The 26,061-nt window shown below is 48.2% G+C and overlaps 1 protein-coding gene across 1 annotated transcript in view; it reads right to left on the bottom strand.

Moving 5' to 3' along the window:
- Window positions 1-14,864, bottom strand: part of YES1 (YES proto-oncogene 1, Src family tyrosine kinase) — a 62,850-nt gene extending 47,986 nt beyond the window's left edge. Inside the window, exon 1 of the mRNA XM_054394703.1 lies at window positions 14,836-14,864. The gene's annotated coding sequence lies outside the window, so the exon portion shown is untranslated. The remainder of the gene's footprint in view (window positions 1-14,835) is intronic.
- Between the last annotated feature and the right edge of the window lie 11,197 nt (window positions 14,865-26,061).

Raw genomic sequence — 26,061 nt, 5'->3', positions numbered from 1 at the left:
CCAATGTCTCACCACTGCTGCCATAGGGTGTGGAGAGGACACAATGGACAACACAGCCATGAACAGACTTTTGGTGTTGCTAGCAGCAAAGGAAAGAAACCCAAGAGAACAATGCAGCTGCAGTCATCTCCTATCCTCCAGGATGTCCCAAGCAAGCTTGTGGAAGCACCAGCAGAAAGTGTCTGCCAGAACAAACATAAATCCTCTGCCTCTGAACTCTTATGTTTCATTTCAACCACCACAGCCTGTTGGGACCCTCTTCAAGCCTTCAATGAAAACCACATACCAGGTAAAGTCAGAAGGAACTTCTGGAGGTCATCTACTCCAACCCTCCTGCTCAAAGCTGTGCCAACAACACTAAGTTGCTGAGGCTGGTTTGGAATCCCTCCAGAGAAACAGAACTCACAATGGCTCAGGGCAGCCCACGGCTGCAGCACCCTCACAGCAAAGAAATCTTCTTTATATTCGGAACTTCCTGGGTTCCAGTTTGTGCCCATTGACCCTTGTCCTGTTTCTGGGCACCACTGAAAAGAGTCTGGCCCCACCCTCCTGACCCTCATCCTTTAAATATCAATAAATACTGATAAAAGCTCCTCCCAGTTTTCTCTTCTCACAGGCTAAAGAGCCCCAGGTCTCTCAGCCTGTCCTCTCATCATCCCTGAAACCACTGTGTCCGTGTCTTGGCTGTACTGGGGAGCCCAGAACCAGATACAGTGCTCCAGATGTGACCTCACTAGAGCAGAGAGGGAGGAAAACCTGCCCTGCTCCTGCATGTCTTTCCCATCCTTTCAGCACTTTCTACCAAGATGCTTTCCAGCCAGGCAGTCCCCAGTACACACTGGTGGCTGATGCTGCTTCTCCCCAGGGGCACACTTGGCACCTCTTCTTACTGCCAGTTTTTCTGTCTGTTAAGGTCCCTCTCAATGGCAACACCAACCTCCAGTCCATCCCTCGGTTCTAGTTCTGCATGCTCTGCAAACTTGCTCAGAGTACATCTTGGTGTGACCACCCAAACCAGTTACAAAGTGTTAAACGGGACTGGGCCCATCCCTGGAAGCATCCATAGTCAGGTTGGAGAGGGGCTCTGAGCAACTTGACAGCTGAAGATGCCCTTGCTCATTGCACTGGGATTGGACTGGATGACCTGTAGGAGTCACTTCCAATCCAAAATACTCTCTGCTTCTTAATTTTAGCCCTGGGGTATGTCACTAGTGACTAGCCTCCAACTGGCCTTTAGTGCCACTGATGACAACCATTCAAGGCCAGCAGCTCAGCCAGTTTCCTGCTCTTATTATTCACTCCCATGGCTGCACTTCATCAGCCTGTGCAGGAGGATTCTAGTGGAACCTGTGATGAAAGGCTCACTGAAGTCACAGAATCACAGAACACATCTGGTTGGAAGAGACCTCCAAGCTCATCCAGTCCAACCCAAGACCCAGCACTGCAGGGTCAACACCAAACCATGTCCCTAAGCACCAGGTCCACAGCTGCTGGAACACCCCAAGGGATGGTGACTCCAGCACTGCCCTGGGCAGACCATTCCAAAGTTTGAGACCCCTTCCAGTGCAGAAATATTTCCTAGCACCCAGCCTGAACCTCCTCTGGTGCAGCTTGGAACCACTTGCTCTGCTCCTGTCCCTTGCCACCAAGGAGCAGAGGCTGCCCCCTCCTCACTCCAACCTCCCTTCAGGGAGCTGTAGAGAGCACTGAGGTCTCCCTCAGCCTCCTCTTCTCCAGCCTGAACACCCCCAGCTCCCTCAGCCCCTCCTCTAGCCCAGGGGCTCCAGGCCCTTCTCCAGCCTCATTGCCCTTCTCTGGACAGGTTCCAGCCCCTCAGTGTCCTTCCTGCAGTGAGGGGCCCAGAGCTGAACACAGCACTCGAGGTGTGGCCCCCCAGTGCTGACCTCAGGGGGATGGTCACCTCCTGTCCCTGCTGCCCACCCTGCTTCTGACCCAAGCCAGGATGCCTTTGGCTTTCTTGGCCACCTGGGCACTGCTGGCTCATGGTCAACCAATACTCCAATGAATACCCCAAAACCCACTGCTCTGCTCTCACCCAGGCAGTCCTCTCAGCACTGAAGGTGCCTCAGCATGATTTCCCCTTCATAAATCCACACTATGCTGACAGCTCCCAACTAATTTAAAGTCTTTCAGATTTAAGTTATTTTAGCTCCTGTTCTTAATCTTTCCCAGTCTAAGCCTTTCACTTCTGCTCTACACAATGTACTCCCTCATTAGCAGCTGCACACATGCTAATTGGGATGGCCTCAAAACAGCCAATCTCCCAGCACTGCTTAGCCAACCCCTCACTGCAGGAACAATGCTTCTCTTTTCCCCACCACGGATTGAAACTGCAGCTGGAATGGCCTCATCTTCTCAGAGAAGCAGGCCAACAGCCTCCTACCCACACCCAGATCTACTCACACTACTTACTATTGAGAAAACACAACTTTCCCAGGCACACCATCCAACTCTCAAATCTGCAAGAATTTCTCTCCCTCCTAGTGCACTTTATTGCTGACAGCCTTTCTCCACATCTCCTGCAATTCCCTTGTTTTCATAGAATCACAGAATCACCTGGGTTGGTCATCTAACCCAACCCCCTGCAGTGAGCAGGGACATCCCCAACTAGATCAGGTGGCCCAGGCTCTGGACAAGCAGCTCCTCAACCCAGAGTTAATGGCCTCCCTGAAAGTGAGGCATCAGAATTCCAGGGAGTATCTTCTCCACACGTTTTCCTCACCATTTTTCACCTTCTCTTTTCCCTTCAGAAGTGCAGTGAAGACACATCAGAGCCCAAACTGTGCTAAGAAAAGGCCCAGGCCCCTGCTTACACTGAGAGGGGAAGAATACATAGCACCAAATCCTCTGCACCCAAGTGATGATGTACCTGGATGCTAAGCATCCTTCCAATCTCCACTAAAACTGCATCAGCCCCCTCTGGCCAGCAGCACAGCGATGCAGCTTTCCTCAGCTCTGTCCAAATAACCTCCAGGCTGATGTGGCTGAGTGGCAGCTCAGCTCTGCAGGCCCTGCAGCACTGGTCTGACAGTGGGTTCTGCAGCTGACCAAGTGTTCCAGGCACAGGATGTGGCATTCAGCTGAGCTGGAAGGGCAGATTACAACAGCAGTCCTGCATCCTTCCATCGGTTTAGTGATGTGCTGCCAAGAAAGAGCCCACCTTAAAGGCTGTGTTGTACATTTGGCCAGAACCAGTCTGCTGTAGTTTCAACAGACCAAGGACCAGCCTTTAAGAGTTTCTGGGGTGCTGATGCTGTCTGCAGCCAAGCAGCTGACTAACTTTTAAACAAATCTGGACATACTCCCAACTAGATTACAACCATGTACAGGCAGCTGAAGCCCTAGGCCAATGTTAGCTGACAGCAGCCTTTTACAAACTCTTCACACTTGTGCAAAGTGCAGCTTGGCACTCTCTCTGGCAGGGAACTGTCCCTCAAAGCATGAGCACTATTCACTCAAGTGAATCACTGCATTAAGGGGACAGTTGGCTGGCACGGGAGAACAGGACTGACTGACAATGTGCCTTACTCACAAAGAAGCTGCAGCAAGAGGGTCTAAAAACCAAGAGGCAGTCAAGACCATGAACAGATGAAGCTAGCTGAAGACAAGAAAAGCATAGGATGCTCCTGGGAAGACACTGGTAGTTCAGTAAGCTTCCTAACTATGACTGATCTTAAAACAGTTCTTGTGTCATGTCCTGCAAACGCAGCACACATGCAATTTCAGTGCATGGCTTAACCCCTTAGCACCAGCAGTTATTTGTGAACGGATTTGATTTTCAGAGCTATGGATGCTAAACATCTCAGAGCTTTGTAGATCTGCATTCCTCCCAGGGAAGAACTTTTATTTCCCAAGCAAAATGTTAACAAACAAATGGTGGAGCAGCATTTAAGGGCTTGTTCTCAAATTATTCTAAGGAGATGACAATGTTCCAGCCCCTCTGCCCCTTGTTAAACTTCAAAACTAAAGTACAAGAAAGCTAAAGGGTGCTTAGGTGAAAATAATCAGGCACCCTATTTGGTTAATCCATAATACCAACAGGTACCAGAAACACTGGAAGAAAGGTTTGATGTGAGTGGCAGGTGGCTTCACTTCACCAGAAGCAGAGCAGAGTGACACAGAAGCAATCCCTGCAGCTGAGTTCTCACTCTCACTTCTCAAATACTATTCACTGTTTGTGCACACAACACAGATACAGCTATAGAAAGCATAAAAAGGATGCCAAATGCAACACTGTCTGCTGTGGCAGCCAGGGGGATTACTCTGGACACCAGAGATGGCTCCAGCAAAGACACAGGAGAACCTCCAGTACAACCTCTAGTGTAAATGAATTACTCTTGTCCCACCTCTGCCAGGCAGCCACTCAGGACACTGATGCTGAAGGTATGAAACCACCTCAAATTCCACACCACTTGTCACAAAAGCCTGTTAAAGGTAAGCAGGTGGATCCCTTTCAGCCACTGCAACAGACATTGCTTATAAAGGGTTTATAAACTGTTCACAAAGTGTTTGAGATTTCTCATGACAATTCTTAGCCCCCACACACAAAAGAGATTCTCCTCCTGTAAATATCTGTATTGAACACTGAGTGACCTCTTCACTGATCACTGAGCTGAGCTGCTGCAGCTCTGCTGCTAATGGGAAAAAGGCTGATTCAGCTGCTAAATTAACCTACTTGTTTAAGCTAAGAGATTCACTTTCCCTGCCTGTAAACAAAGGCAACACTTCTTCCTCTTCACTTTAATGAAGTCTAATTCAGTAGAGTTGTCTCCACTTATCCCAGAGGACAATTTGATCCTTTTGTGCAAAGCTAATGCAGCTCTCCCTGAAGTAAAGAGGAATTCTGCACTTCAGTGTGAGAAAGGCTCATCAGGTCTTAGAACAACACTGTTAGAATATTTGTGAATTAAAATAGGTCTGGATTTTCTGCTTCCTAAAGGTTAAAAAGAAAAAAAATGCATATAGTTGATTTGATGAAAGGAGCAAGGAAAACAAATCTGATTTCCACTCCAGTTCCAAGCCTGTGAAAAGTTATTTTACATGGCACTGATTTTAAAAGCTCAGATAATACCTGCAGGGACAGCAGATGTTACAAGTGTCAAGGATCTCTCCTTCCTGCCATCAACTAATATTGTTTCTACAGCAGTTCACTCGAACTCACAGAGCCACAGATTGCACCAGGTTGGAAAGGACAGTCAAGGGTTACCTTGTCCAACCCCCCTGCAGGCAGCAGGGACACCTCCAACTAGAGCAGGCTGCTCATAACCCCATTGAGTCTGATCTTGAAATGTCTCCAGGGACAGGGCTTCAACCACATCCCTGGGCAGCCTGTTCCAGTACTTCACCACTCTCATTGTACAGAGCTTCCTCCTGATGTCCAATCTAAATCCAGTTTCAAACCACTGCTCCTCATCCTAACCCCACAGGCCCTTCTGAACAGTCCCTGCCCAGCCTTCCTGCAGGTCCCCTTCAGATAATGGAATGCAGCTGAGGGCTCCTTGCAGCCTTCTCTTCTCTGGGCTGAACAGCTCAAATGCTTTCAGCTCGTCCCCACAGCAGAGGTTCTCCAGCCCTCTGATCGTATTTGTGGCCTCTCGATCCACTCCATCACTCTTTTGTTGAGGGCACCAGAGCTGGACAGAGCACTGCAGGTTAGGTCTCACCAGAGCAGAGCAGCAGTCACCCCTCTTGGCCTGCTGGCCACACTTCAGTGAAGATGATGTTGAAAGACAGAGGAGAGATTTTTGTATCTTCAAAGAAAACAAACCCCTGCAGGTATGAAATCTATCAATTCTAACACCTTAGAGGTTTGGGGGACCAAAATCAATTAACTAATTCAAGCTAGTTTTTTTTTTTTTTGGTAAATAAATCCATCAGATTTAAAACAAAATGTGGTTTGATTTTAGAGTTACTGCCTTCTGCATCCTTATCTAAAAAAGGCAACAGATTATTAACTTTCACCTTAAAATGTAACATGGGTTATTCATATCAAATTCAATCAGGATATCCACTCACATGCCACAGAACATAATAAAAAGGTCTTGCACATAAATTGGGCTTTCACTGCTTAAATAATTCCATAGCTCACAAGAACTGAGACACATTATTATTGCATTAAACATACATGCAGGAAATCCATGCCCCTGGCAGAAAGCTAACAAAATCAGTGTAAATCTACCAACTGTTTGGAGTTGATGTATTTACTGACCACTGAGAGCCAACCAGTGTCAGGGGTTGAGTTGCACCTGCTGCTCTTACCAGACCATGCTGCAGTCATGCCAGCTTCACATATGAAAGTGCTGGCTGGAGCAGAGTATGATGACAGAAGCACAGAATGTTAGGGGCTCAAAGGGTCTTCAAAAGATCACACCCCCCCCTCCACACCCCCCCCACCAGAGCAGGATCACCTATACCAGATCACACAGGAACTCCTCCAGGTGGGTCTTGAATATCTCCAGAGAGACTCCACAACCCCCTGGGCAGCCTGTTCCAGTGTTCTGTCACCCTCACAGGGAAAAATTCTTCCTCCTGTTTCCATGGAACTTCCTATGGCTCAGCTTCCACCACTGCCCCTTGTGCTGGCATTGGGCATCACCCAGCAGAGCCTGGCTCCAGCCTCTGGGCACTCCTCCTGCACATCTTTATCAACAGCAATGAGGTCACCTCTCAGGCTCCTCCTCTCCAGGCTACAGAGCCCTCAGCTCCCTCAGGCTCTCCTCATGAGGAAGATGTTCCACTGCCTTCATCATTTCTGTGTCTCTGTGCTGAACTCTCTCAAGCAGTTCCCTGAGGTCCTTCTTGAACTGAGGGACCCAGAGCTGGACACAAGATTCCAGATGTGGCCTCAGCAGGGCAGAGTAGAAGGGCAGGAGAACCTCTCTAACCTACTAACCACAGCCCTTCTAACCCACCCCAGGAGTCCCTTGGCCTTCTTGGCCACCAGAGCTCATTGCTGGCTCATGGTCAACCTCCCACCCACCAGGACCCCCAGGGCCTTTTCCCCTTCACTACACTCCAGCAGGTAGCCCCAACCTATCCTGCTCCATGGGGTTGTTCTTTCCCAGGTGCTAGACTCTCCCCTTGCCCTTGCTGAATTTCATACCATGTCTCCCTGCCCACCTCTCAGCCTGTCCAGGTGTGGCTGAATGGCAGCACAGCCCTCCTGTGTCAGCCACTGCACACAGTTTGGTGCCATCAGCAAACTTGCTGGCAGTGTGCTCTGTGCCCTCATCCAGGTTGTTGATGAATACATTGAATACAACTGGTCCAGTACTGACCCCTGAGGGACTCCACTACACACAGGCCTCCAACTGGATCCTGTCCCATTGACCACAACTCTCTGACTTCTTTCCTTCAACCAGTCCCCATCACTCCCTGATCATCCAGACCACACTGCCTCAGCTTAGCTGCAAGGATGCTATGGCAGACAGTGTCAAATGCTTTACTGAAATCAAGATAAACCACATCCACTGCTCTACCATCATCCCTTCACCTGGTGATATCCACATCAAAGGCTATCAGGTTGGTCAGATATGACTTCCCCTTGGTAAAACCATGATGGGGCTTGAAGTTCAGATTGCAGCATGAGAGGCTTCCTGTTCTGGTTGCTGCTGCTGGATTCTAGGCCCAGGTGAAGAACTGAGCCCAATCTGTGAATGTCTTCCTGTCACCTGAGTGCCTTTTGTATATGTAGAATTTCCATTTCAACTTCCAATCCAGTGTGGAACATTTTTATTTTACTCCTAGGGAAGGGGTAAAAGATCTTTCCTGACCTTTTGCCCTGGGCAGCTTGAGGGTCAAAACCAGGACACTATGAAGTATTTCCTTTTCAGTGAGTATCTATCTATCTATAGATACATATTTAAGGAGTATGTATCACAAATGTATCTCCAAATATTACGAAAGTATGTAAAATATGTTCAAGTTTATCATTTTAGATAACCACTATGATTTGTGAATTGTGTTTTAAGTGTATAACACCCACAAGTCAGCATTTCATTCTTGTGTCTTCTGAAGCTGAGAATTTCCTACTTGCATTTTGCTTATTCATTTGAAGACCACAGAACTTAGACCAGCCCCACCCAAATTAGAACACTTCCCCCCCTAGAGAATATCAGTACAATGCTTTCTCATCATGCCTGAAAAGCGTGGCTGCTGGGAAAAGGAATTTGACTCTGAAAACTTCCTCAACTGATTTGTAGTAACAGCTCAGGAATTATCCCAGTGTTCTCTTCCTGGGTGGTGGATTTCCAAAGGAGCAGTGCCCTGCTCTGTGCTGCTGCTGTTGTTCACCTTCACTGAGATAAGTGAATTAGTCCTGGCTCTCTGCAGTGAGACCCCTTCGTTCTTCCTGTCTCCAGTGCCTTGTTTTTAGCTAGATGTAAACGAGCTGATGCAGCCAACACCGTTAATAACCCTTTAAACAAATATTTAGCATCACTGCCAGTTAAACAAACCATTCCTTATCCATGCTTCTAGGACGTTGTCAGCCTATTGATGCTTCTTCTGCCAGCAACTGGGCGGAGGGGGAGCGGGGAAAGGACGGACAACCAAACAACCCCGAAGAACATACTCTGGCAAAACTCTCAAATATCACATGCCTTAGAAACCAGAAAGCACCCTGAGATTTTAAGACACTGCTGCTGGAAGAAAACCTGAATATTTTTCTTTAAAACGGGCAGAATCAGAACTGCTGCTGCTGAAAGACCCCATTCTGAAATTTCTCCTTTAACTAAACTTCCAAAAACTTTTGCTTAAGACATAATTAAAAAAAAATTATTTACCTAGCTGGACTTCCACTCAACAAACAGGTGCAAGCACAAAGAGGAGAAGCATTGTTAAGATTTAGGATAAAAGCCAAACAAGAAAAAGCAGAAGTTCTCAATCTCATGCAGTCCTGGACAGTCTTCTGTACACTACTCACCTGAGCTAGTCAGCATGCAAAGCAAAGAATGAGCTTTGCCCCATGGATCTTACCTAAGCCTTGGAGAAATTTGCATTAGGAAAAAGAAAATAAATCGCTTGAAGTATTGAAAGATTTTCTATCAAGAGAAACTCCCCACAAGTGAGTAAGAGGCACTATCACTCGTTTGCAGCTTCGTTCTCACACCAATGGAGGGTTACACCTCTAAGAAAATGTGGAGTACTTCAGCTAACCTCTGGGCACTAGAGACAGTCACAGACCATGCACACTGAGTCAACAGCCCCAGAAGCAGTGAAAGGTTCTGCTGACACACTGTTTGCAGCTCAAGAAGTTATGGGAAAGGGGACAGAACAAACTTGCTTTTACCACCATAAGCTCTCCTCTCTTGTCATCATGGAATCACAGAGTGTTAGGGCTTAAAAGGTACCTGCAGAGATCATCCAGTCCAAGCCCCCTGCCAGAGCAGTATCACCCAGGGCAGGTCACACAGGAACACATCCAGGAACACATCCAGGTAGGCTTTGAATGTCTCCAGAGAAGGAGACTCCACAACCTCTCTGGGCAGCCTGCTCCAGGGCTCCAGCACCCTCACAGTGACAGTTTTCTTTTCTGTTCCCACAGTACCTCCTCTGCTCCAGCTTGCCCCCAGTGCCCCTTGGTCTGTCCTTGGCCATCCCTGAGCAGAGCCTGGCTCCAGCCCTGCACATCTTTATCCCCAGCAATGAGGGCAGCCTTCAGGCTCCTCTGCTCCAAGCTCCAAGCCCCAGCTCCCTCCGCTTGTCCTCAAAGGGAGATGTTCCACTGCCTGCAGCAGCTTTGTGGCTCTGTGCTGTGACATCCTTGCCTCGCCCTCCTCTGAATGACAATGCCACTGCTAACAAGTTTTTCCAATGTGAAATCTACTGTTAGGTTTCATGCAGATGTTCAAATGTCACTGTGTCCAGAGATCACTGTTTTGCACAAATTTCAGACCTATGTGGCACACTTAATTCTCTGCTCCTCACAGACCAACCTTGTTAAACTTTTAACAAGAACATTGTCCAAGTTTGGTTTGGGAAGCAGGAAGGTAAAGTTTTCATCTCAAACTGCAGACATTTGGAAAACCAGCATCAGAACCAAGGCACAGAAAGGAGATACAAGAGAGCAAAAAAAAAAAACAAACAAACCAAAACAAAACCAAACACTAAGCTGGAAGATGTAAAACCAAACTTGGGGATTTGTTCTAAACACTTTACAATGAAACCCAGAACTTTGGTATTTACATTCAAATTTCCTTCCTCAACCACAGCTTTGTTCAATTTTTCTTTCCCAGTTTTGCAAGTGAATCCTAATCTTCAGATAGGTTGAAAATGAGAATATTTTCCAGACACTGATCAGCTTTTCACAGGAGCATGCTTTGACCAGAGCCTCAGATGGAGGTTCACCAAGTTAAGCCTTGAAAGGTCAGTTGTTACCAATCACACCAGAAGTCCATGTAGCCAAAATACTCCTGAGTCAGAGCTGAGGTTCACCACTGGTTCCCACTGTCTGAGCTGATGGCAATGTTGGACGCTCTATAAGGGAGCCTAAGAACCAGGTAAGCCATGGCCATGTTATTCTTCAATCAGCCTGCTGGATTCTGACCTTCAGGGCATTTTTGCTGCCAAAACAGAGGATTCACTTTGGGCAAGCTCAGCTGGTAAAAAACAGCCAGAAACAGGAAAAGTGTGGGAAGGAAGAGCAAGGCATACAGAATGAATTTCAAGAGGGTTTTTTCTTCTGTGATCACAAGTGTCAGTCAGGCTTTCAGATTCCAATACGATGTTCTTGAAAAGCAGCAAGATCACACACCAAGGTAGATCTGGCTTTCCTTTGTCACATCTTAAGTATACGTAAGAATTCTGTTATCTAACCACACTTAAAATAGCTTACTAAACCATGATTGTTCACTATTCATTTGGTTTAAGTCTTCTTTTCCTGACTGACTACCAAAACAGTTGTGCTACACAACTGATACACAAGGGCTTTCTAGGACCTTATAACTACTCCTTAATCTGCTCCCATAAGCAGGCCTCATTTCAGCTGAGAGCAATTTTGAAACCCAAGTACCTACCCAAAGTGATGAAGGAAAGAGGATTTCCCACCCCACTTACAGTTATCCTCTATTTTTTTGTGTGTTTAAATCAAAATGGAACAAAGGCACAAGTAATTCCTTGTAGCTACTTAATCTCTAGCATTAAGGTCACCATCATCTTCACCTCTGAGCCTGCAAGCAGCCATGCATCTTCACTTCACCTACAGGTGCAGTGCCCCCCATTTCAGTAACTTCCTCTGGTGTCAGGTTCTGCTCTGAAACACTGGCATCATCAAGGACAAACCCTTTCCACTGGCAGCAAGAATGACCTCTTAAAAACTAAACTTCTCCTACAATTAGTTTACAGCACCCTTTAATAGGGACTTTTTTCCTACTAAACCTAGCACACTGGAGAATTTATCCAGGTTTGCCTTCAAAACCTGGCACTTGACAACACAGTCTGGAACCCTACAGCTCGATAGTATTGGCTTGAATGCAGCTGGAAACTGCAGCGATTGAAGGAAGTTACTATATGGCAACCATAAAGCAGATTTTATTAAAAAAAAAATTAAAATTTTTAAAAAGTGGCTATAACATCACAAACCCCAACTATAAAACAGCATCTCACTGCCATTCTCAAGGAGAACAAAGAAATGAACACCAAGAAAGAGCTATCTACTTGTATTTGGAGGTGGTTCCTTCAAGACAAAAATTAAACCATTCAGTTACAGTAGTCTGAAAACCTCCACTTCTTGCTCACTAACCCATCTGAGCCATCAGCTGCCAGACTTCCAGTACTAGAAGCCCCAAAGCTTTCATGAGAGCTTCAGAGTATACACAGACTGTATGCACACACAGGTGTCCTATCTGAAAGAGGCTGCCTGACGTGATGCAGCAGAATAAGGCTGTGCTCAGAAAGCTTTTGTGGTAATGCTGCCACCGATTTTTAAATTATCATCAAGGGAGCTTAGTCAAACTGTGATCAAAGTATGAGGCAAAACAGCTGGGGCCAAGGAGGGAACACAGACCAAAGCATGGAGTTCTAACTAACAGTCTGAACACAGGGAATCATCCATGGACAACAGCATCATGGAACGGGTTGGGTTGGAAGGGACCTTAAAGCTCATCCAGTTCCAATCCCCTGCCATGGGAAGAGATACCTCCCACCAGCCCAGGTTGCTCAAGGCCTCATCCAGCCTGGCCTTGAACACCTCCAGGGAGGGGACATCCACAGCCTCCCTGGGCAACCTGTTCCAGTGTCTCTAAAGAATTTCTTCCTAATCTCCAGTATAAATCGCCCCTCCTCCAGCTCTAAGCCCTTGCCCCTTGTCCTGTCACTCCCAGCCCTCCTGTACATCTATAAATAGACAGCTTTTGTCCACAGACAGTCCACAGAGAACAGGAAACCCACGAAGCTACTTTATTCATGAACTAAACTTTGCTCCCATGGCCTGCCATGTTCCACAGTACTGTCGCATGACAGACACCAGTTCCTGGAGTGCACAGCACCCATTCCACTCTTCAGGAACCCCAGCAAGCCTGTGAAACCCCGAATAAAGACTGCTTCTCTACTGGGGAAGCAGAATTCTCTGCTCCATGAATACTGACAAGGATCCCAGACTGTTAACTGCAGCTCCTCAAGAACTGTGTCACACAGTACACAGCAGAACAAAGATTTATTATTTTTCTAGCCCTTTCAAAAAAATGCATCACTTTAAATATACGTTCAGCTTTGTTCATTATCTCATAGCCAAAGAACTGTTGTGAGACAATAAATATCCCTCTGAAAAATCTCTCTTTATAGCATGAAATACAGATTAAGCTACCTTGGGCTCACTGCTCTCATTCCACAGGCAGCTCTTCAGATTTCCAAGAGTGGCAGTGGGCTTCAGATACCAAAAAAATTACTGAAAACTGGCCCAGGAGCTCTGTCAGCACCAGAACAGGAAGGCCCCATTCCCTGCATCACTTTCTGCCTTGAGGTAAGCGTTGATGTGAACTCTCCAGTGGGTGCACCATAAGCTCTCTTCTACCTTGCTTGCTCACTTTCACAAATTTTGTAGGCATTTCTCACCTGAGAGATCTCTGCTACCAAACTGGTTAGAAATCAACTAACAGCCAGAATAGTTCTTAGAGAGACTGACAGCACAGGCACTGCAGCTGCATTTGAGACACGCTTCCTGAGGAAACAGAGCTAAGGAAACCCGTGGAATCATTAATAACAGCCACTGCTACAAACTGTTCTCACCCTTTCCCACACCTGGGAGCACTGGAGCTTTTTACTCTGACATTCAGCTCATTGCTCAGGCTGCTTTCTTTCTGTTCCTGTCACAGATACTCTCCAGTCCCAACCTTGGACATCCTGGCTATGCAAAACACACCTAGAACCTCCACCCTATGCCCACGTTCAGCAGCAACCTCCTATGGCTAAACTTACAGACAGGAGTGGAAGTGCAACGTTTTGTTGTGTGGATAGGAAGAATTCTTACATCTATGAAGACTGCAGAAGCAGAGAGTTATGATAAATCTATAACCCACTGACAGTGTACATGACAGGGCAACTTTATTAGAAATCCCTCTTCCAGGGCTTACTTTCCAGAAAAAAACAAACAAAAGCCTCCAAAGTAAACTTTCAGATCTTGCTTGCAAAATTTGCCTGTGATTTCATTTTCCTGCCTGTGGATTATTAAGTGAGAGGCAACGTTCCCTGGCAACATGCTACAAGTTTTAAACCAATTTTGGACTATCCTAACCATTTAAGTAAATCCAAACATCTATTTCGTCATTTCTGCTTAGGGTTAAATGCAGCAGGTATGCCTAAATACACTTTCTTAGCAGTCATGAGGTTCAGAACTATTGATAACCCAGTTTTGTCATTCCCAGGGGCCTGTACCCACACGCACACTAGACCTGGACCGGCCCGTTCTGAACTGAACGTTTCTTTGCAATATTGCGTCCAGGAGAAGCCAGGCAGCCTGGGCCCGGGGGTGTGTGCACAACTTTGGGCACAGCAAACCCGCAGCCCCACACAACACTGCAAGCTACCCGCAGCCTCTTCACGAACAGGGGCCTGTGGGTGTCCAACATTTTATTTTTCCCTAACCATAAGAAAGATGAAGAGGGTTGTTGAAGTATGGTGACTGAACACTAATGACTCAGAAATTTAAAGCAATCGTGCTCCTCCTGCTCGAAGCAGGGATACAAACCAGAACATACGGCGAAAAAAAAAAACATTACAACAATCAACTCCACACAGGCCAAGGCAGAGGCGACTCGGAAAGCAATTCCCTGAACTTCAGTCTTTTACTTCCGTCTACCGAGCGGTACCGGCACCCCACCGTCTGCCCCCGGGAACTGAACCGGGCACAGCTCACGCCGAGTACCGACCCGGGCGAGGAAGCAGCAGCCGCCCTCGGAGCCCCGCGATGGCGGCAGCCAGCCGGTAAGGGGCCGCAGAGGGAGCCCGGCGGCGGGGTGCGGGCACACATCTCCCTCTCACAAACTTCTCCCCTGCCCACCCCTCGCAGCCAGCCCAGCCCAGCCCAGCGTAGCCTAGCCCAGCCCAGCCCCGGGCGGCGCGGAATGCCGCGGCTCCCGCCCGCCCGCTCCCTCGGCCCCGCAGGCGCGGGCCAGGAAGAAAGTTGCCGAGAAACTTTCTGCAGCGTAAGGGGCCGGGGATGAAGGCTGTGGCTCCCCATGCCCGGGGCGCGGCGGAGGGACTGCTCGGCGGGGACAGGCCGGGGGCGGGTGGTTGGGGCCTAGCGCTTCGGCGGGCGCCGCCGCCATCGCGGCCGCCTCTCCCGCGAGGCAGAGAGCCGGGCCGCGGCCGAGTCCTCACCTGCCTCTCCTCGGCGCGGCGGGTGGGAGACGGTGGGGGCAAGGATAGAAGCAGGACCCCCCCCGCTCCTCCCGGAGCCGCGGCGACCCGGGGAGGGAAGGGGGGGAGGAGGGGAAGGGAGGAGGGACGAGGAGCGGGAGGAGGGAACTGGGCGCTCCGGTGCGTGCGGGAAGTCGGAGCCGTGCTGCGCGACCAGGCGGAGCGTCTCCGCCCCTCCGGCCGGGCCCTGGCGGGCACCGCGGCCCCTCCTCCTCCGCGTTTGTGCCCGCCCCAGCGGCCGCCCCAAGGGCCTTGGGAGCGGCTGGCAGTGTCTGTGGCCGGTGTCCCGCAGCCGAGGCGAAGGCTGTAGTCTAGCTAGCGGCGGCAGAGTCCGCAACGCTGCGCGCGGAGCCAACATGGTGGAAGAGCGAGGCCTTACCCTGTGCTGCTCCGCGGCTTTCGGAGGCGAGGCGGGGGCCGCGGGCAGCGGCCTGTCCCTATCTTTGTCTGTCTGGGCTGGACTTGGGTTTGGTCTTGGGCATCCGTGTCGGGATAAATACGAGGGAGGGCCGAGCCGCTTCCCAGCGGTGCCGGCCGAGTAGCCTCGGCAAGTGTCTCTTGGCAGAAAAGCTGAACCTGAAGGATTTCGGCAGCAGAGCCTTTCGGCGCGGTGCAGGAAAGGCGAACAAAAATAACTAACCAGGCACCTCCAGGTGGGCCACAGCTTGGTCTCGGTAAATTTGGTTTCTTTGGCTCAGACGTAAAGCTTGTGACTTGCGGGCGCTGCGGGGACTTGGGGCTGCAGCTCGCGCTGAGTCGCCTCTGCGGCTCGCAGAAGCGCGAGGTTGCCCCGCAGAGCAAACCTGTCCCCTCCGCACTGAGCGGGAGAGCCTGCTGCTTTGTGTTACGAGTTTCTCGCTCAGGACTCCGCATTTTCAGAAATAAAAGTTGGATTGGTGTGAAGGTGGCCTTGACCGATAAAGGTCAGTCAAGTGCATCTAGCCTTCAGAACTGCAGACTGCAGAAAGAAGCAAAACAAACAAAAAAATGCCTTAAAAAGACAAAGTTATTGAAATTTTCATGGACAAATTTGCAGTCCTCAGTCAGCATTGACTTTTATTCAGCTTTCTAATAGGCATATTTGGCATGTGAATAGAGTTTATGTAGTGTGTCTCTTATTTGGTTCAAAGGCTGAATATAAAACATTAACTACATTGATCACTAATGACAATATAATGTAATTTTAATCTTTAAAAAGCAGTTGAAGCAGGATGTCCAATTTATCTTCCAGGCAATGCTGTGTAGTAAAGCCATTTGTGTTTTTCAATGCAATGTAAACAAATAGATGAATTTGCTTGGACATATTTAAAGTGGGAGAGAGCAGATTAAGACTGGAGATGAGGAAGAAATTCTTTCCAGTGATGGTGGTGAGACACTGGCACAGGTTGCCCAGGGAGGTTGTGGATGTCTCCTCCCCGGAGGTGTTCAAGGCCAGGCTGGATGAGGCCTTGAGCAAGCTGGGCTGGTGGGAGGTGTCCCTGCCCCTGACAGGGAGTTGGAACTGGATGATCTTCAGGGTCCCTTCCAACCCAACCCATTCTATGATTCTGTACACTAAGCAGCTGACAAAACACACACAAAAAAGCAAAACTATTTTAGGTTTGGAAAACTGTACTTATAATGCAGCTAGGAGTTATAGAGTTTATCATCTAGCTAAATCACATCATATAGAACTGAAACCAACAGGGGATTTTATCTGGGCCTGGGCAAATGACTGAGCTGAGGAGGGCTGCTTGCAGGCTGGTCAGAGCTCTGGGTCTGCCACAGCTTTATTGCACCAGCTGGGTTTGCAGCGGTCTGGCCTTCAGTGTCAGCTGTGATTTATTTAATTTTTCATACACAGGCAAGCATTGCTGTGTGGTTAATTTTACAGCACAGTGTTAAAACCTGCATGTCTGAAAACCAGACTGAGTCCCAGGTATGTGATCATTTTCTCTATGTGTCAAAGATACTGATTTTTCTTACCAAGTTCTTCAGCGTTGGGCTAAGGTTTTCTAGTTAGAGGCACATTGGCTTGTCCAGCTCTTACTGGAACCTGACTGCTAGTTCTTAGGGTCAATGTATGGAATAACAAAGCTGTACTCCCTCCCAGCACTTGGCTCTGCCCATGTGACACCAAAAGGTTCGTTTGGCTTCTCAGTAGCATCCTACCTCTCCCATTGCTTTCTCTCCTTAGAGTAATTCTTTGTTGGCTTTCTGAAAGACTAATCTGTGAGCTGTGGCCTCCCCTTGCTGTCTTATGCGTATGTGTGCTCCTGGCTGCTAGGGCAGTACTGGGACTGTGGTTGAGTGTCAGAGAATCACAAAATTTTTTGGGTTGTAAGGGACCCTTAAAGGTCATCTAATCCAATTCCTCTGCAATGAAGGAGGAACATCTTTAACTAAATCAGGTTGCTCAAAGCCCCATCCAACCTCACCTGGCGTGTTTCCAGGGATGAGGCACCTGCCTACCTCTCTGGTCAACCCTGGCCAATGTTTCACCACTCGCACTGTAAAAAATGACTTCTTGTATCTAGGCTGAATCTACCTTCAATTTAAAACCATCACCCCTCGTCCTTTCACAACATGCCCTGCTAAACATCTTTCTTATAAGCCTCCTTTAAGCTGCTCTAAGGTCTCCCCAGAGCCTTCTCTTCTCCAGGCTGAATAGTTCCAACTCTTTCAGCTTTTCTTCATAGGAGATCATTTTTGTGGCCCTCTCTCAACCTGTTCCAACAGGTGTGTGTCTTTCCTGTCTGGGCACAGTTCTCCAGGTGAGGTCTTACCAGAGCAGAGTATTGGGCAGAATCTAGCCCTTGATATGGTTGGCTTTCAGGGCTGTAAGAAGTCATGGCTGGCTCATGTCCAATTATTCATCTATCAGTACTCCCAAGACCTTCTCTGCAGGGCTACTGTCAATCCTTTCATTCTCCAGCCTGTATTGATGCTGTGGGTTGTACCTACTCCCCTGCAGAACCTTGCACTTGGTCTTGTTGAACCTCACAATTTCAATCACAGTGTGATTAAAATAGAGCATCTGGGGGGAAGGCAGGGTGACCATGACTGACAACAAGCTCAGAGCCACACCACTTGAGCATGGAAGAGTAGATGAGGGTTTGAGTCTGGGAGTCTTGGAGGCCAGGCGTACTTGCATTGCAGTGAAAAGCCAGCTGATGTGGACGCTGGTTTGCACTTGCTGGTGACGGTGTCCCTGTTTGTGAGGAGACAGCAGGAGGTGACTTCACCAAACTGTTGGCTGTTCAGTCTGTTTGATCCTGCACTGGAGAGGACTGGGGGCATCATTGCCACCTTCTGTCTGTGAGGAAGGCTGCAAGCTGTCACCACATCTTACCTGGGCACAGCTGCCCTCTGCTGCTGCTGTGTGTGATGGAGTGGGACTGTGCAGTGTTGTGAGCCAGGCAGGGGGACTGGCACCTCTTGGTATGTGCTCAGGAGGCATCTGCTGACACTGGAACCAGTCCCAGCTGTGAGTCAGCCGTGGCTAGAGCCTGCTTTGATGAATTTCCCACACCTTTTCATTTGGTTTAAATTGATATTTTTTACTTTGTCTGGGGAGGGAGAAGCTGCCCTGCTTTGGCACAGCTGGCACATGCTGTGAGAGGCTCCCGTGGTGAGGGCTTGCTGCTGCTGTTCACTGGCAGCTTTTCTAACAGCCCTGCAGCCCGGCTTGGGAGCCCAGCAACTCCTCAGCTGGACTTCAGCTGCAAATCTAAAACATTTGTCCAAGTAATACCTGCAGAATGCCCTTGAATTCATTCTAAATTAGAGCATCATTTCTCCTTTCACAGTCCTGAATGTCTTGGGGCTTGGTTTTCTAGATTACCCAGTGATGGCATAGGATCAAGCACAGGTGATACCAGATGAAGTATTTCCGGGGTTATAAAGGGAAATAGAATCCTAGAATGCTCTGGGTTGGAGGGGACCTCTAGAGGTCATCCAGTCCAACCCCCCTGCAGTGAGCAGGGACATCTCCCAACCAGATCAGGCTGCTCAGAGCCCCATCCTGACCTTGATTGTCTTCAGGGATGGGACCTCCACCTGGGTAACCTGTTGCAGTGTTCCACCACGCTCACAGTAAAGAACACAACTGGGCAGTATCCCTATGCTCTTCCTAAGATCCCTGCCCCTGTTTCCACTGCCAGTGCAGTTCCTTTTTGACCTTCAGTTTCACCAGGAGTTCTCTACTCAGCCATGCTGGTCTCTTCCCTTCCTTTCCTGATTATGTTTTTTTATACCTGGGCATCAAGAACTCTTGCAGTCTATCCTTAAAGATCCACCAGCTCTGACCATTTCCCAGGGGTCCTACTGACTAATTCCTTGAAGAGCTGGAAGCTTGCTTTCCTAAAATTCAGGGCCCTGACTCTGCTCCTTGTCTGACTCATATCCCTTAGGACTGCAAACTCCACCAGAGTGTGATCACTGCAGCCCAGGCTGCCTTCAGTCTTGACATCCCTGATGATCTCTCCTGCATTGGTGACCATCAGGTCCAGTCTCACATCCCTTTGGGCAGGGCTGTCTGTTTTCTGTTGTAAGAAGTTATAGAGGCACTGCAGGAGTCTCCTGGATGGTCTACAGCTTGCCATGGTGCTTTTCCAGCAGATGATGGGGTGGTTGAAATCCTCCAGCAGGATGAGAGCCTGCAAGCATGATACCTCCTTGAGCTGGAGTAAGAAGGCTTTATCAGTAGGCTCCCTTGATCAGGTGGCCTCTAGTAGACATCAACCACAAGGTTCCCCTTATTGCCTTGATCTCTAATTCCTACCCATAAGCTTTCAAGTTCCTCATGGCTATTCTTTAGGGACATCTCTTCATACTCTATCCATTTCTTAACAGAGGGCAACACCTCCTCCCCTCCTTTGCTGTCCCTTCTGACCAGCCTGTAGCCATTGACAGACACACTCCAGTCGTGGTATTCATCCCACAAGTGTAAGAGCAGAAAGAAAGAAGGACAAACAGTAACAGAGATGGAGGAAGGCAGGCTGAGATATTTCAGGCATGGATTGGGTTCAGAGGTTTGTATTTGGGGAATGCAGGGCTGCTCTCCTGAGATTTGGAAGGATGTGGGCATGTTGGTTTTCTGAAGAGCTTTAGCAGTGCTCACTGAAGATCAGTCCATCAGACATGGATGGTGAGGCCTTCTAGAAAACACTTGCTGGGATATTTTCCTGTAGATGGGAATAAGCATCAGGCTTTGTCCCCATTTGGTCAGTTGTTTAATCACACAATGACCACTGCCCCCTCTCCAAGGAGGGAAATCAGGAAAAGGAAGGAAGATGTCGAAATGGGACCAGTTTTAATAAAGCAATGATACTAACTTCCTACTCCTAGTAATGTGGAGCACACAAAGTTGTCCTCAGCCCATGCAGAGGTCAGGAGCCGCACGCTCCCAACAGTGGATGCTAAATGTCAGCACTGTGATCACCATGGCACCAGCAAAAGCTCGGTGGTTACAGCAGATGGAGCAGGTCTGGGAGCAGAGCTCTGCAGTTCACAGTGTGGTTTGTGGTATGAAATGCTTCTGCTGGGCAGCCTGTGGCACCAGCCCTGCCCTTTGCACCAGTTTGGAACCACTGTCCTGCCTGTTCCCCCTCACAGGTGTGACCCATTTGCATCCCAGTGTGGCACACAGGATTTAGCAGTGACCTTTCTGCAGGAGCAGGTGCAAGCAAGAGCCTCTGCATCCTGATCTTTGGTAGTAACTATCGACACTGAGCATTCTGCTATTGCAGAAGATGTATCTGCAAAGATGCAATGTGGTATTGCCTACAGGTACCTGCTGGCACCTTCAGAAAGTACTGGAAAGTGAGCAGAATTGGTTCTGATCCAGCTCAAAGCGTGGCAGGGTGGATATAGCAGTTGGTTAAGGCAATGCAGAGCTAAAGCACCATGTGCTGGCCCTGTCATTGCTCCCTGTTCTGAAGCAAGTCTTCTCTTCAAGCTTTGTGTTTAATATGTCTGGATCACATATCCTGGTTTGCCTTAAAATGCTTCTGCATCTCCAAGTGACAGGGATCTTGGGTTTGGTGTGCACATCTCTCTGCAAGAGTAGATGTTCTTTTCTTTCTCAAATGACCTTTCTGTTTGTTCTTGTGTCATGTCACTGTTTCTGCTTATTGTATTTTGAGAGAGTGTAGAGGGCTCTTTGGGAAATCAATTGATTCCATTGACTTTGAAATTACTGCAAGTTTTTTTGAAAGTATGCCAGACTTTATCCTGGAACCTGCCTTGACTTCCAGACCTGCTGCTACTGACACGTGTCGCAGCCAGTTAGCTCAGACAGGCTGTTGCATTGTGTAATGCAAGCTCTAATCCTTATCTCTTCCTATGTGATCTCCTTTGAGCTGCACATCAGTGTTGCTTATGGTTACTTACAATAACCAATGCTTCTGTTCCAAGGACAGTGTTGTGTGTGATGAACACAATGCTCAGCCCTGCTTTGCTACACATCCTGCACCCTTCAGTCTTGCAGAATTTAATTTGGAAACTGCAAAGTTGCATTTATTTGTTTAACTTTCATTTAAATTCCATATTTGAAAGACCTGAAGCCTGTGAAAGCATCCATGTCCAGAAAAATGTCCTGCATTTACCTGGGCACTTTGCTCTCCTGAGGCATTTGGACCATATGCTCTCCTCCTCACAAAGCAGGTCGTGTACAGACTATGGAAAGAAAAGGGACAAACAGCAGGAGAAAAAGAGGTCAGAGCTGATCTGAACTGCCTTGGATTTTGACATGACTGCTGGAGTGTTCAAGAGATTTCTGGCTTCATGGGGTAGCCAGAATAAAGAAGCAAATTCAGCAGTTTTGGGGATGTTGATTGTCCTTATTTTGTTATTCTTTGGTTGACTGCACAAGATACTACTGTGGAAGAAACATTTAATAATGTTATTGACTGCAAAAGCCAAATTAATACAGTATTTAAAGAGTGCTGCTAGGGAGTCTGCACCAAAATCTCCTCTTTTCCTGTGCTTTTGTACATGACTTAGATGGAGCCAAGTGGCTCCACAGAGAGCTTCATGTGGCTCTGTGGGATGAGCCTTTCCTCCTCAGCCTCTCTGCATCCATACCATCATACTTGTGCCTGCCATATTCCTCCCTCTGATTCTCCTCCTTATCACTGGTAGGTACTTCTTGTGCTCAGCCTTGCTTGAGACTTGGTAGGGTCCTTTCCTCTGAGCTTCCACTCTGAGGATGGTCACATTCTTCAAGCCTGTCTCAGTGCCCTTTGCTATGCATTCATGCTTAGCAGAGCTCCCCAGTTTCCTGTGCCAGGTTGTTATTCTTGCCCTGAAGTTTTGAGGATAATTGTCTGTCACAACCCTGGGCACCAGAAAGCCTTCCTTCCTTGTTCATTTAGAGAAGTTTATTGCTTTGGGAATAGTTGCAGGAACAAAATTCTCACCTCAGTCTGGGATGCCAGATAAACTCTTAAAGTGGAGCTTCGACTGGGATGGGCTGTTCAGTGTCGGGATGGGCACCACTACAGATGGACACAACTGCTGTGAACCCCTTAGAGACCTCAGAAGACTGGATGCCCATCAGCTACCTGTTGAGTTTTTCTCTCAGCATGCCCTGTATCTCTGTTGTTTCTCTCCCATTTTCCATTTTCTAATCACCATTCCTTCAACCTGAGATCACAGGCCCTCAGGCCTGCTGGCATCACTGCAGTTGCAGGCTTTATCTGATGGTTCTGCAGCTCTGTCAGCATCATCTTGGTCAGTTTAAATTTCTTGATAGCTTTATAAATAAGATTATGTTCATACAGCTTTGCTGGGGAGTGAGTTACATGCACTTGTGCTCTCTGACTTCACAGTCTCACAATATATCAGAGGTTGGAAGGGACCTCAAGAGATCATCAGGTCGAACCCCCCTGCCAGAGCAGCATCACCCAGGGCAGTCTGCACAGGAATGCATCCAGGTGGGTTTGGAAAGTCTCCAGAGAAGGAGACTCCACAACCCCGCTGGGCAGCCTGTTCCAGTGCTCTATCACCCTCACAGAGAAGTTTCTCCTCATGTTGAGGTGAAATCTTCTATGTTCTAGTTTGAACCCATTGTTCCTTGTCCTATCACTGTGTACCACCAAAAAGAGCCTGGCCCCCTCCTGCTGACACTCATCCCTCAGATACTGATAGACATTGATCAGATCCCTCTCAGTCTTCGCTTCTCCAGACTAAACAGCCCCAGGGCTCTCAGTCTCTCTCCACAGGGGAGATGCTCAAGTCCCCTAATCATCCTTCTGGCTCTCCCTTGGATTCTCTCCAGCAGGTCTCTGTCTCTCTTGAACTGGGGAGCCCAAAACTGGACACAGTACTCCAGGTGTGGTCTCAGCAGGGCAGAGTAGAGAGGTAGAAGAACTTCTGTAGCCCTGCTGGACACCTTTCTTGATCCATCCCAGGATCCCATTGGCTCTCTTGCCCACAAGGGCACATTGTTGTTCCATGCAGAACTTGCTGCCCACCAGCACTCCAAGGTCTTTCTCTGTGGAGCTGCTCTCCAGCAGGGCAGTCTCTAACCTGTCCTGGTGCCTGTTGTTATTCCTCCCCAGATGCAGGACCCTGACCTTGTCCTTATTAAACTGCATGAGGTTTGCCTGCAGGCAGCTCTCAGCCTGTCCAGGTCACGTTGGATGGCAGCCCAGCCTGAGGGGGGTCAGCCACCCCCCCAGTTTTGTATCATCAGGAACTTGCTGAGGGTGCACTCAATGCCCTCAGCCAGGCTGCTCATAAAGATGTTGATCAGAAGTGGACCCAATACCGATCCCTGGGGGACACCACTGCCCACAGGCCTCCAAGTTGACTCTGTGCCACTGGTCACAACCCTCTGAACTCTGTTGTGGAGCCAGTTTGCAATCCACCTCACAGACCAATAGTCTGTGCCACGTTTCCTGAGCTGTTCTATGAGGATGTTATGGAGACAGTGTCAAAAACCTTACAGAGGTCAAGGCAGATGACATTCCCTGCTCTTCCCTCATCTACTCACTTGGTCATAACTTCATAGAAGGCTATCAGATTAGTTAGACAGGATCTCCCCTTGGTAAATCCATGTTGGCTATTCCTGATAACCTTCTTGTCTTCCATGTGGTTAGAGATGACCTCCAGGATGAGCTACTCCATCATCTTTCCAGGGATGGAGGTGAGGCTGATTGGTCTGTCATTGCCTGGGTCTTCCTTCTTGCCTTTTTTGAAGACTGGAGTGCCATTGGCTTTCTTCCAGTTGTCAGGCACCTCTCCTGTTCTCCAGGACCTTTCACAGATGATGGTGAGAGGTTCAGCAACAGTATCAGCAGCTCTCTCGGTGCTTGTGGATGCATCCCATCAGGGCCCATGGATTTGTGTGTCTTGAGATGGTGTAAGAGATCTCTAACCCTGTCCTGGCTGACCAGCAGAATTCCACATCTCTCCAGGTCTGCTCCCTTGCTTCTAGAGACTGAGGTTCCTGAGGGCTGGTGTTAGGAGTGAAGACTGAGGCAAAGAAGGCATTCAGCATGAGGAAAGGGTTAACAACACAAGGAGGGGCAGCTTCTTATCCCACCTCTGCTGCAGCCAGAACAGTCTGAATCTTCTGGAATGTCAGAATTTGAGAAAGCCCACTGTGGTTGCATTGACAGGTGAGGAAAGAGCAGTGGTGACAAGGAATAGGAAGAGGTAGGTGGCTGTTTTCCTGATGTTTAACTGAATCTTCATCAGTTCCCGCTTCAGATTTGATTTTCTTATCCCTTGAAGTGGCCTCAGTTCTTCCATTATTCCTTGAGAATCTGTGTCAGAGTGAACGAGAGTCACGAAGGAGGCAGCCAGGGTAACAACTGCTGAAGAAGAGGCTCTTGTGGAAAAGCTGATTTTTAGAATCTGAAAACCAGATGAAGAGATGAAGTGAAGGACCAGCGGTACTCTTGGTAAGGGTTTTCAGCTGCCTATAACCACTCAACTTCTTAGGCTAAGATTGCTCTTGATGACTGCCTCATTGCTCTGACACTTGCAAGGTGGAAGTCTGCTGCTTGCTCTTGTCAGAAGGAAGCAGCTTTGCCAGCTGAGTTACACACAAACACCTCTACTTCCAAACTGGATACAGTGGTTTGAAATGTAGGAAGCCTCCCATGCAGATGTCAGGGAAATGCCAGGATGTCTTAGCAATGCACCCACAGTGCTCTGGCAGTAAACTTTTGCACGGTCTCGCTGCACTCATAGGAGCTCAGCAGAGCTAAGGAACGTGCTCCAAAACCTCTATCTGCATACCCTCTGTTGCTCCATTCCCACGGCTCCAAAAGTCAAGCCATCACTTCTTTGCAGTCAGGTAGGAAGGCAGAGCTGGGATGGACCTCCCATAGTGCAACAGCTCTTGTGGGAAAATGGCAGTGGCTCTTTCCTTCTCCACATCTTGCTTGGGAAGAAAAAGCATACAGGAAAGAATAGATAAGGAAGAGTGCTGCTGAGCTGCTCCTGAATTGTCCTGCTGTTTGTCATCCTGCTTCCTGAGCCTCTGGCTCTTGGAGGGGACAGGAGCAGAGCAGAACCCAACTGGCACTCCCCCTGCAGAGTGCTGAAGCCAGTGAGGCCATCTCACAGCTGCTTCATGCTTGTATTCTTCTGAAGGGAAGAAAAGGCTTAGGAGACCTCAGTACCTGCTATGAATCTGGAAGTGGAAGCTATAAAAAAGAAAATTTCGTTCTTTCTTTTTAGAAAGGAGAGTTTTTGTCAACATACATTGCTGCAGTTTGGGAGTCATTCTAAGAAAGGGAAGTATTGCTTTTTTTTCCTTTTTTTTTTTTCTTCCTAATGCTAGTTAATGTGCAGAGAAATGCATGGCGTTGAGGTGTGCTCAGGTGCTGCCTACTCTGCTCCCTGTTCCTTTCACTTCTATTAAAGTGGGATGTGCCAGTGCACTAGATTTTTCTTGCCCTACTCCTTATTCCCTCAATGTAAACCCTGTTGAAAATCAGTCTGTGTGCTACATTGTCCTATATTACTGCTTTTGTTCTATATTTGGTAAGAGAAATAAAACATGGGAAGTTCCAAAATATTTTGGGTTTAAAATGTGAGCTTGGGTCATCTCTGATGCATCATAACACAGTGAGAAGGGACTTTAATGTTCCTGATGGAAAATGGAATTCAGTTAGAAATCCCAGAGGATAGGGGAAATGAGGGACCTAAACCATGACAAACTCATGATGTGTAATGACAGAATCACAGAAT

The sequence above is a fragment of the Indicator indicator genome, chromosome 31, assembly GCF_027791375.1.
Source record: "Indicator indicator isolate 239-I01 chromosome 31, UM_Iind_1.1, whole genome shotgun sequence".
Classification (NCBI taxonomy): Eukaryota; Metazoa; Chordata; class Aves; order Piciformes; family Indicatoridae; genus Indicator; species Indicator indicator.
Note: the sequence above shows the minus strand (reverse complement) of the source record. Positions and strands in the feature narration are given on the sequence as shown.